Here is an 11856-nt window from a genome sequence, read left to right on the forward strand (position 1 = left end):
GGTCATGAACTTTCCCCCGAGAAGAAAAGAAATCCATTTTGTACTCTCGAAGTGAAGCAGTCTTCAAGAGAACATCAGCGAACCCGGGACGTCGAGGAGCTAAACAGGATATCCTCGATAGCTGTGTGGTGTTCAATTGCGAGTTTGGGTGAAGTTCCCCCGGTAATTTTGACACTACCCCAAATTCCACATTAAAGACGTTTAATCCATTAACCATCACCGTAAAATAATAGGGATATGAAAATGGTTGTGGCATGGACTGATACCTACGGCCTGGTACTGGACGGCATACATTAGTCAGGAGTACTTGAGTGCACTGCGCTAGCATGTTATACCGCCATCTGGTGGAGATGCTAATGCATTAAATAAAACCACAAATTTATTTTTATGTAAAACTTACAATTTTTCCAACCGTATTCGGGTGGAAGTTTATTTCATACGGTAGACGTTTGCTCATACCTTACCCAAATGTCTTATTCTAGAGATGCAAGGATATAAACAAAATAGCATTATATGGAGGTATAACAACTGGAAACCTGGCATTTTTGCAGTCATTCTGAAAAAAAGAAAATCAATCTCGTGTAGTAGAAGTGAGTGCCATGGTGAAAATAATCAGAAGATAATTGCCACCAGCCGGCCCTCACTCTGTATTTGCAGTGAACATTTTAAGTGTACCTTTAATTTGCACTTGTTGTTATCCACCACAAGGGGGCGCTCTTCCCCTCATGTCAGCTCTCGTACCACCAGCATTATGTTTGCTAGTCAGTAATAGTAGTACAGGTGTTCAAGGAAGTTTTTGTGAGAACAGTGTTTCATTCACGTTTATCTCCATTCTCTTCCTCTGTTCTCATTGGCAGCTGGGTTCCTTGGACGTGTTCATATGTCACAAACATGTATATTTAAAAAAAAAACATAATCTTTTAAAAATCCGAAAGATCTCAATTTTGTTTCCGAGAAGCACTTTAGGTATGAAAAGTAGTGAAATTTATTTAACTGGGCCGAATGTAAGATAACAGTGCTATTGATTATCATTGATTAAACTGGTTAAGAAAAAAAAAAAGGTGTGTGTGTGGAAAAACACACAATCTTGTTCATTTCCAGAGGTTTTGTGTCACCTCCCTGCAGACAGTCTGTGCTTTGTCCTTGGATGGGGCATTGAGAGGTGATTTGGTTCATAAATGATGGTGTCTGGGTTTGCTTTGCTGCACCCAAAAGCAGTTTGTTCCTATTGGCTTCCTCCGAATGGAGCACAGCCATGGAGCTATAAGTTGAAACCTGGGAAGTTCCTGGAGCAGTCACCCAGTGCAGTTTCACCAAAGTATCGCTCATTCTTCATTAGAGTCATCATTAGAGCCCTTGTCTGAAAGGAGGCCATAGCATGAGATGACAGGAATGGCGACACAGATTTTATCGTAGTGGTTATCATGCGATCACGAGGAAAGCTTAGAAACAAACTTATGCAAAACAAATTGTACTGTAAATGTTGAAGTAATCAGACCTGCAGCAAACTTCCTGCATGACTAAGTGAGCAGCAGGTTAAAGGTTGGAACTGATGCCTTTCATGGGCCGCAGTGCTTTTATGACCTCAACTACTGGAAACACAGGAAACACACCGTTTCCTTCTCAGAAAACTGGATGCTGTGATTCCTTAATCAACGCTACCTGGACATGTATCCTGATATTTTGGTTTTAAGTGGCTCGTCTTTTGAAAAGAATGTCTGGATCCACCTGACCTCAAGTCACCAACCTCACCCCACAAAGCACCTTATCTGAGCCGAACCCTTTATGGACCATCAGCTCGTAATCCTGCACCTTTACTACTGCGCGCTGCTGTCAAGGATAAAGTAATCAGCTTATCATGAAGACATGATTTATAAAACTCAGATTTGCAATAAGGGCATCTAAATGATTCTGAACCGCTTTGATGGCCTCCAAGGAAACAGACACAGTATTTCTGACCCCATATTATGGTGTAGTCTATTTTTTCTCACTGTTGATGTTGTTTGAAAGCACTGTTAAGCGTTTTTAAAAAGATAGTTCAACTGTGCTCACCATCCTGGTCCCGCACCTGCAGGAGCAGCAAAAGGAAGGAGGAGAGTAAGACAGGTTTCGGTACTTTGTTGCCTTATCTTAGATCATATCCCACCACTGAAGGCATGTGATGTTGGGAAATAGGGCCATAAAGCAGCCGGGCAACTCTTTATGAGTAGGGCTGGGAAATCTGGCTGTGTGGGCACATGGGGGCTCCAGGAAATAAAAAGGATTACCACAACATGACAATATGACAACATGAGTTGTCGACGAATTTAAAATTATTTGATTTATTTTTTTATGTTTTTCCACTTTTTTCTTTTTCTTATGCTGTGATTACGTTGGTTTTCCTGTTTTGTCATTTTCGATTCAGCTTTGCTTCAAATCTCTTCATCATTCTTTGAGTTATCTGCTAATCAAAATCACTTAACCCTGAAGGCCTTTGGGCAAATTATTGAATTATTATTGGGAAATTACATTTCACATTTGTTAATTTAAAAATGAATGTATTACACCCCAAATTTGCTCAAAACATTTCAAAAGACACTCATTGAAATAGAGGAGACGTAAAGGGACGTTGTGTAAAATGTAGCAGCACCCTGTGGTAAAAAGGCATTTTGCAAACAAATATTAATGTTAATTTTTGAGGTCACAGTCGATCTCAAATCTTTCTTGTACCAGGGTTAATGTCAGTGTAAGAATCACAAACCCTGAGCACATTCACGTTATGGCAATCAAATTAACTTGTGCTGAATTCTTCATGTACACATAACTCCTCACTGCTACACAAACGGCCTCCTTCGTGAGGTGAAGCGGTGCAGGTGCCTCCACACAAACACTCCTCACTAATGGGATCAGATTGCACCGCCTTGATTTTAAAGCTGTAATAAAAGTGTCTTTTTATTTGATTGCTGGCGGGTATCACTGGGCCTGACTCCATTCAAGGTCTGTTTGAAAACAATGAGGAAAACCAAAGGACAAAGGTGTGTGTACACTTTTGTGTGTGTGTGTGTGCATGAGGACCAAGGGGGGTCAAGTGAGGGGGTCATGGGAGTGAAGGTGGAGGTGGAGGGGGGATCCTAGGGTGGAGAAGTCACACAGGTAGGGGACACTGATGCAGGCAGCAGCACTGTGCACTCACCATGTCTCAATCTACAAAGCGACCCTGCATGACTGGTCTTGGGCAACAGCTAATGGCCCCCAATTACAGTTTCTCTGTCCTCCAGAAAGCAGGCTGCTGATGCGTGACCGCCTGAAATGAGTCTTCCTCTGCAAATGCACAAAACAAGTGACCTGCCAAGACAGCGACAAGCCTTCGTTTTGATGACCGTTTTCCCAATTTTGGAATCGGGAGATTATCGAGCACTTTGGGCTTAATGGCTCCATTCTGAGACGGTCGTGACGGTGGGGAAAAAAAAAATCGACACATGAGAGCAATAGAGGGTACGGGGTGGAGAGGTCAAACTGATGTCTCACCGTGAAGCTGCAGACGGACGTTTTTTTTCCCGAGTTTTTTTCCGACAGGATGCCTCCTGCGGTCGGGGTTAATGTGGTGTTGTAGGGACAGAGATGTGCGCATGAATTAATTTTAGGGATGAGCAGACGAGCGTGGAGAAAGAGGTTCAGAGTCCAGTGGTGGCAAGATGGGAGGGGGGAGAGGGCGAGCGACTGGTGAAGGGAAGCTGCGGGAAGCGGTTTTCATAAGGCAGATGTACAGGAAGTGATAGATAGACAGATAGATAGTTAACGTATTTAAACATTATTATTATTATTATTATTAGTAGTAGTAGTAGTAGTAGTAGTAGTAGTAGTAGTAGTATTATCTGTAACCCATCAGCCCAATTAGCCGTGCCCTGTTGTAGTGTGTAGCTGCCTTGAGACGCTCTCAGGTGTTTCAACACGGTGGTTCAGAACCCCTGATATGGGCCGTCCACCCTCTACAGGATCAACACTTGATTCATAAGTACCAGAAATCATGCAAATTCATTCAATAAATCATGCAGCTTGTAAAGCAACTGTTTAGTCGTTTTAGTTTGACAGAATAGAGACCGATGAATACACATTAAAAAAGTTGACTGCTGGCACTTTAAACGACCCCTGGAGGTGGAGGTGGAGTTGGTGGTGGTGGTGGGGAGGGAGGGACAGATGCCACGGATGACTGAGTGTGAAGCTTTTCTCTTTACTCATGAAATAATAGATAACTTGGGTTCCACATCAGGTGGCACGGGGCCAGAATCTTAATTGTCCAAAAGCTGACTAGAATAAGCAAAAAGCAATTCAATCGAGCTCCCAAGAGAGCTTCTCTCTCAAAGTCCATGTTGACAGTGAAAACAGGTTAAGGGGGGGGGGAAAATAAAGAAAAATCGGACCCTATCGCAACGCGCTGCTTGTTGTGAACACATAAACTTGAGACTTCCGTGGTTTTTTATCAGACATTTTGAGTCATTTAGAAACTTTAGCATTGTTTATTTATCAATCAATGTCAATGAAATATTTGACAGTTGTTCATGCATGATTTTTAAGTTTGGTTATTCTTAATGTCTGCTTTGTCACTACTCAACGGAATTTCAGAAGTCCCTTTTTCTTTTCGTTTTTATTAAATTATACAGGACAAGCACATGGGGAGTCATTAGAGTTCATCACTTTTAATTTACAGTCAGACTTTGTAGAACAGTTCATAATCCACTCGTGTCTGCACTGTCGGCTTTTGTGACTGATTCTGTTTATCCTCTGAAAATGAATAAAGCAAACTTCAGCATCTTCAAACTAAATTTCAATAGTTCAGTTCTAACTGACGGCCATTTCGGTGGACGGCGTTCTGTGCCCAAGTGCTCCTCTTCCTTAAGTGTGACGTTGAGGTACTTTTTACGCGGCACTCGGGATGAAGTGTGCGACTGTCGCCGCAGCTTCCTCGACAATGAGCCTATTTAGGTACCTCACACCGCGTACACACCAACCACATCGATCTTGGTATGAGGTAAAAGGAAATGTGCTGATCTCCTGCTCGCTCTGTTATACATTAACTGTTAACAAAAAGAGAAATAAAAAGAGTTCACAGACTTGGACAGATAACCTGCTACTGCATCTGTCACACCAAGCAAATAAGTTGCTGACAGAAAAAATAATCTTGACACTCAAGGTCATTGTTGCTACCGTCACATTGTGGAGTTTTCTGCTTTTATGGCCAAAATAAAAATCTATGGTTGACTGATAACAGCAGGAGAAAGAGAATCTAGTCTTGAATATAGTCTCCCTGTTATTGAACTGGACATGACAGAACATAGATAGACTTAGAACAGTTTACTTAAACTCATGCGATTTATAGTTTTGGTGAGTGTAAAGATGGGAGATTTCACATTTATAATCAACCTCTTGGCGCTCATCTTTAAGTGTATTAAAAAAAAAAAACTACATAAAATAGCAAAAAAAGCTTTTATTTTGTCGTTATTATTTTGCACATAGGACCTTAAACTCTTCATGCAAGTGGCACATAAATGGTGGAGAAAATGCATCAAGGTCACAGTGTGGCAGGGTGGCGCTGCGCCGGTCGAAATGAAGTTCCGCTGCTTTTCAGCATTCTGCAGGATTTATAGTCGGCTTTCTCAGATTGCATTTATTTATTAAACTTTTGATTTGGACAAACATGCCACTGCAACGTACCCCCCGCTGAGAACTAGGGAGCTGTCAGTGTAGCCAGGCGGTTAAATGTGTTTCGGTGCAGTGGTTCCAGAGAGAGGCCTGCCGGGAGGGGAGGTCACATTTTTAAGCTTTAATGTCCGGTTCTCCACTTTTAACACCAGGAAATTCAACAATTTAGAATACATGTCACACACTGCTGGACGGTCCACTCTTCATTTCGTCTGGAGAATTGTTTCACCACTTGAGTTTATAATTGAACACCAGCCGAGGTGGAGTGCACAGGACTTTTATTTTGTGTATCTTGCCGTCGTTGAACTCAAAAAAGTGCAAATGAATTTTTGCCCAGGTTGTGTGTTTTTCTGCCGGGCAGGCGCGGACGGCCGTGTGTTTGTTCTGCGGGGCTGCAGTCAGAACGTTCCACCTCTCATGGCCGCTAATGGCAGGTGTGCATGCCTCTGCATTAATCAGGGTGCTGTGAACCTGCCATTTAATCGCTGAGGAAGCCGAGCAAGTAATTACTTTTGCATCGTTAATGCACAGACCTAGGATTGTGTGCAGGGGCAGCGACCGCATGCAACCTACAGCTCAGTCAAAACTTGCTCCCACTCCACTGTTTCACTACTTTTATCCAGGCAGGTGTAGTGTTACTTTTTTTTATCTTAAGAATGTGACATACATTTAGTGACTTAGATAAAAAAAAGGTACACTAAACTGTTTTGCAAGAAACGCTGATGAGGCAACAACAAATGAGCTACTTTAATGATATCAGCCAAATAAGGCCAGTGCTACAAGTGAAACCTGCATGACGTGTCGCAGCTGAAATATTAAAGTAAATAAAGGCTTTCAGGTTTATTTCTTTTCTGATCTTTGGAAAACTTTTCTGTGTAAAGAACATACTTATATAAACTAAATATTTGCATCACTGACATTTGATTCCGGTAATTAGACCACCATCAACAACACTAAGTGCTGCAACAGTTTTAAAATCCCATTATCAGCACTTCCTGTTTCGTAACACCCTGCAATGTATATGTTTACGACCTGAGTAAGAGGTCACGATGCAACAAAAAAGCTTGTGAAACAGCTGTTGTAGAGTGTTGTTGCATAAATGAGATAAACTTGTTGTCTTTTTCTTTTTGCAAGAAAACAATTTTTTTTTTTTCGATGTTTGCTAAAATGAAGAAAATATCTTGGTGTCCAGCTTTGGTTAAAAAAAAAAAAGAAAGACAACCATTGTTTCTTTATCAAATCACACTCTCAGTCACAGCAAACTCTACCTTATGGGCGTGACCTCCCGCTGAGTGGAGCCGCCAACTGCTTGGATGTGATTCACGCTGTTCTTTTCTCCAGAGATTTATCGCTCTATGACACGCCTCACACGGACCTGGCACAGTTTCTCTGCTTAAAATAAGGTCAAGGGTGGGTATGCCATGCATGAAGGAGTGAGTGTGTGTGCGTGTGTGCGTGTGTGTCTGTGTGCGCGTGTGTTCAAGCTTTATTGTTATACGTGATAAGTGTACACTGTAAAGCCTTTACAACAAAGCTCTCAAATACAAATAAAAGACAGGAATGTAGCCATCATTTACTGTCCAGACTCATGTATAAAAGCTGATGCCATACTGTGCACTCACTCTCAGCTGCATGACCTTCCTAAAGCCCAGTTCCATCGTTCGCCAGGTGACAGCGGCGCAGTTCAAGCCAAGATTCCTGGGGAAAACCGGAGTTCGATATGCAGCGGCTTAGCTTGTGCAGAGTCTTCTTATGTCCTCAGTGCAGATGTGTGCAAAATGCAAATTTTTTACCAGGGTTCCTCGCTTTAAGCCAGGCAGCTCCCGGGCTTGAGCCCGCGGCCGTTAACACCTGCTGAGATAAAACTGTGGCTCCAGCCCTGCACGAATAGTTGCACGGAATTAAACTGATGCTTTTTACCAACCGACACATGTGGCACCCGCATCTACTTCATTCAGTAGAACACTAGCCTGTTTGAACAGTCAACCCACTACTTCTCATTTCGTGCCTTGGTGTGCGTCGCTTTATCTAGAGTGAATCAAGAGCCTCTAGTGGTTTGTTTAGGAAAAGTTTGGATTCATCAAATTCGTAAAGGCCAGAAGAATGAAAATCAGCCTCAGAACCTCAATGATATACAATATAATATGTCTAAATGTACTTATGTAATCTGTTAATGAAGGTGGCATCAGCTCCAGCTTAACACATGTACAGACACTGCTGTAGCTGTTGTTTTGTCAGGGATGGTAGAACTTACACTTTTCTCACTTTGCACCTCGTTCTCACTGATGCCTTTGTTAGCAGTTTTGTGGAATAGGGCCAAATGTGGTCCCTTGTAGGAAACTTAAACGATACAGCAACCTGGCTTTACTAACTAAAAAAATAAAGGAAACATCCAATTCCTCTGTTTCTAATGTGATTGGCCAATCATTTAAAAAAAATTTTTTTTTTATAAACACATCGGGAAATTCCAAATGTAAGCTTTCAGCAGGCTCCTTATCGAGGATGAGCCGGACCATTTTTTCTGTTTTCACCTGACGCCATCGAGATGGCAGCTCTGCCCCTCAGTGCACCCTCACAAAGTTGCCTTCATCCCTGAGTCAATATTGACCAGTGGCCAGCAGGAGATAGACGCAGCGACAGCAGCTGGAAGGAGGACAGATCATCAGCCACACACACACACACTCACACTCACACACACACACACACACACATGTAGTCACGTGCAAAACACGGCAACGTGTGTGTGCGCTCTTGTTTAAAACAAACGAAAAAAATTCTGATTTATGGCTGTTACCACGACCACTCATTAACTTCTATCAAATAAATATGCAAAAGTAGAGAAAAAACACAATTTCCATATCCAGGAAAACACAATTTTCTATTCTAAATGGATAATAATTCTGGATTAAAGGCCTGGACCTTTATTATTGGAATGACTGATCACTACCAATCATCATCTCTTTACATTATAGAAGCCCGGCTAGTTCTGACAGGACAAACCCAACAGGCATCTTGGCTCTGCTACAGTGAAAGTGTGGGAGTACTGGAGCCTTCATGATGCTCAGGGTCGTGCTGCTCTGAGGAACTTAATACTACATCCCCAGCTTTTTTCTCTCTTCATTCTTCTTCTCATGTCTGGGTCTTTGTTACTTCACACGATGGAAAATCCCAAATGTGTGAGGTTTTTTTTTTGTCAGTGGACCAAAATAAAATATGCATTCATGTTCCACAAAAGAGCTAAGGCGAAATCAAACAACCCCCGGGACTGAAACCGATTCTCTGTGACTTGACGAACGGCCAAAAACCTCAAAGCTTCCTCTGATCTGGTGCAATCTGACAAAGGGAGAGAGGAGGAAAAGCTCGATCCCCGGCTGCACACGTGCACACCTTGTGCATGGAGAGCAAACACGGGCGAGAGACTTTCAAGGCTCTGGCTTGATTTAAGCGCACAGAAACACTCTGTCACACACGCCCTTGCCTCGGCAAGTGTTGACAGAGCCAACACTGTCTGTGTGACCCACACCGCTGCCGCCGGAGCAAAACTGGCAGCCGCAGGCCACCACGGCTCTCCCGGCGCAGGATCACCCGCAGGTCATGTTTAAGAATCGGGAGGAGCGGACGGACGCCGGCCTCTTCCATCACTTTCCTCCTCCTTATCCCGCTTGTATCAGCGAGGTGGCAAACGCAAATGTTTTCTTGTTTTTTTTTTCCCTGTGTGCTAAAATCCAGGCTGTGATTCATGGGCGCGCTGATGAAATCGTATGGGCCTGATAGCGATCAGAGCTGCCGATGCGTCCGATGATGAGAAACTCTGACGCAATCAACTCGCAAGTGTAATAGTTGGGTCGGGTGATGGATTTAAATTCCCGCAGTTATCCTGAAGTAATGGGAAATATTTGCATGATTAGCCATGTTTGTGTCAGGAGGTGGAGAAAACCGATTTCAGTTTTTGGAACAACTCGGCGTCTTGTTTAAAGAAGCCAACAGCTGCGACTGCCTTTGTCTTTAATGTGTGGTATGTACAGTGGTATGGTTTAAAATGTACCTACAATATTTAAAGGTTCAGTAGGTTATTTCCTCTTATTAGCGTTGTTTGTTAAAAAAAAAAAAAAGTCTTTATTCTTGAATTCGCCAGTTGTTGACAGATTCAAGCGGAAAAGTTAGCATGCTAACAGTTAGCAAAACAAGGAATTGATGAACAGTAAAAATCTCAAAGGAATCCTAAAAAAATTAGAAAAAAAAATGTGTTTCATATTTTAGCATGTCTGGCTCGATACTTAACAACACATCTTGCAGAGTCTCTGGAAAGAGGAAGAGAACAGTCAGAGGGGTCAGGAGGAGGGTAAGGTCCAGCTCAGTCTGCGGAACGGTACGTGGCCGATGGCTCCCGGATCACATGCGCACAGTGTTGCCCTTGCCCTTGATATTTTTTTAATGTTTTTTTTTCGTAGCGTTCCGCGTTCTGCGCCTGCAAGACTGTGGGGTGTGGTGGCCAGAGGTCACCAGAGGTCAGGTCAGATGGGTCAGATCAGCTCGGAAAGTTTCAGATCTTTGGGAAAATCAAATCTGAGCGTTAAATATGCCATAACTGTAGAAGATGTAAAGACACACTGAGCACAACTACGTCATATGATTAATTAATGTCTTGACTTAAAGTGAATTTCTGATGCATTTTTTTATGTAAAACATCAATCAACACTTTGAACATTTTGACCTTTAACCTTTTTATGCTGTTTGACCACCAAATGACAAGCATACATTCATTGGTAGCATGACACAAACCCATGCAGCCAAATAATGTGCTTCTAAAAGCTTTTGCTCAACATTGGACTCTTTTGCAATGTATATACATTGTTTAAGATGACCCCCCCCCCCGAAACAAAGATAAGTTGACACACAAGTTGCTTTGTTACAAGTTTTGGCCGGTTACTGAAATTCACCAAAATAGAAAAACAAGAAGATTTTCCCTCGTCACCATCTCTTGAGGTTACCTTAAATCCACCTGCTCTGTACAGGGCAGGTACAAACAGGAACATGAGGCGCATCTCCCCTCCGGATGGTCCCGGTCTGTCCTCTCAGCCAGTTGCTCAATCTACGTGACTGGGGTCTGTGACAGTGTAATGGGCAGTGCGTGTTCCACGCTGCGCTCCAGCGCACACGCCACTTTCACAATACGGAGACGGTGCTTGCACTGGATAAACAGTTTTGCCTGCTTGTTTTTATTTGCCGTTAATGGTTCACGGATTTGAAAAGAAGACATGACAAAAGTGCCAAAAGATGTGAGTCAAAGTGTTGGTGTCACCCGAGGGTGTCCAGAGGTGCTGCGTGTGCGTCAAGCAGTCTGTCTGTCTCTAAACAAGGAGCGATTTCACAAAGCATGATTCTTTTTTTTTTTTTATTGACTACTCTTAAAGGGCCCTTTGTGTCGTCCATAAAGGGATCTAATGGCATGAAATGGAATTTGAAATGCACAAAGCTAGATGAACTCACCAAAAAGTAAAAACTAACTGTTTTGACTTTGTTGTTAAATGACAAGATTTACATAAAGAGCAGGTTCACTTTTGAAGGTAGACGGCCATAGTGAGTCAACATCTTTCTACACCAACCCAGGATGTGGATCTGCTCAGGCTTTCTTGATGTTTGTCCTTGAAAGATGCCACTCAAGTGGGACATCAAAAAAGGGATTGACATTAGCATTGCTTGCAGCATTTGTTCTGACCATTAGATGTCACTAAATCAAACACACCAGGCCTTTAAACCCGTATTCAAAAATGCACCTCGGCCTCACATGTACTTGTTTGCCCTGTTTAATAAACCTGTCTCCAGTTTGAAACAAATTTTTGTCTTTAAGCATCAATCTTGCGTGATTCTTCAGTTCCAGAAAACAAAATGTGCCATTTGTTTCCTTATCAAGAATAATCAATCTGTTTTTCTGGACCCTAATAACCGACATGGGAGTCATTAACTGCTGGCTGGCGCTGGCAGCCGGACTGTGATTAATCTCTTTCCGCCAGCTTATTAACTTCAGTATGCACAACACAGGCCCTTCGCACTGCCATCCAGCGTGGTAAAGTTTTACATCAGGGAATCTTTATACAGCAACACCTCCATGTGTCAATTTCAGGCAGAAATGACTGTCAACTCTTTGTTATGTGTGCAAACAGAACACCTTGAAGT

Source organism: Nelusetta ayraudi, unplaced genomic scaffold (genome assembly GCF_046127955.1).
Source record: "Nelusetta ayraudi isolate G7.1 ecotype Tasmania unplaced genomic scaffold, CSIRO-AGI_Nayr_v1 ptg000048l, whole genome shotgun sequence".
Taxonomy (NCBI): domain Eukaryota; kingdom Metazoa; phylum Chordata; class Actinopteri; order Tetraodontiformes; family Monacanthidae; genus Nelusetta; species Nelusetta ayraudi.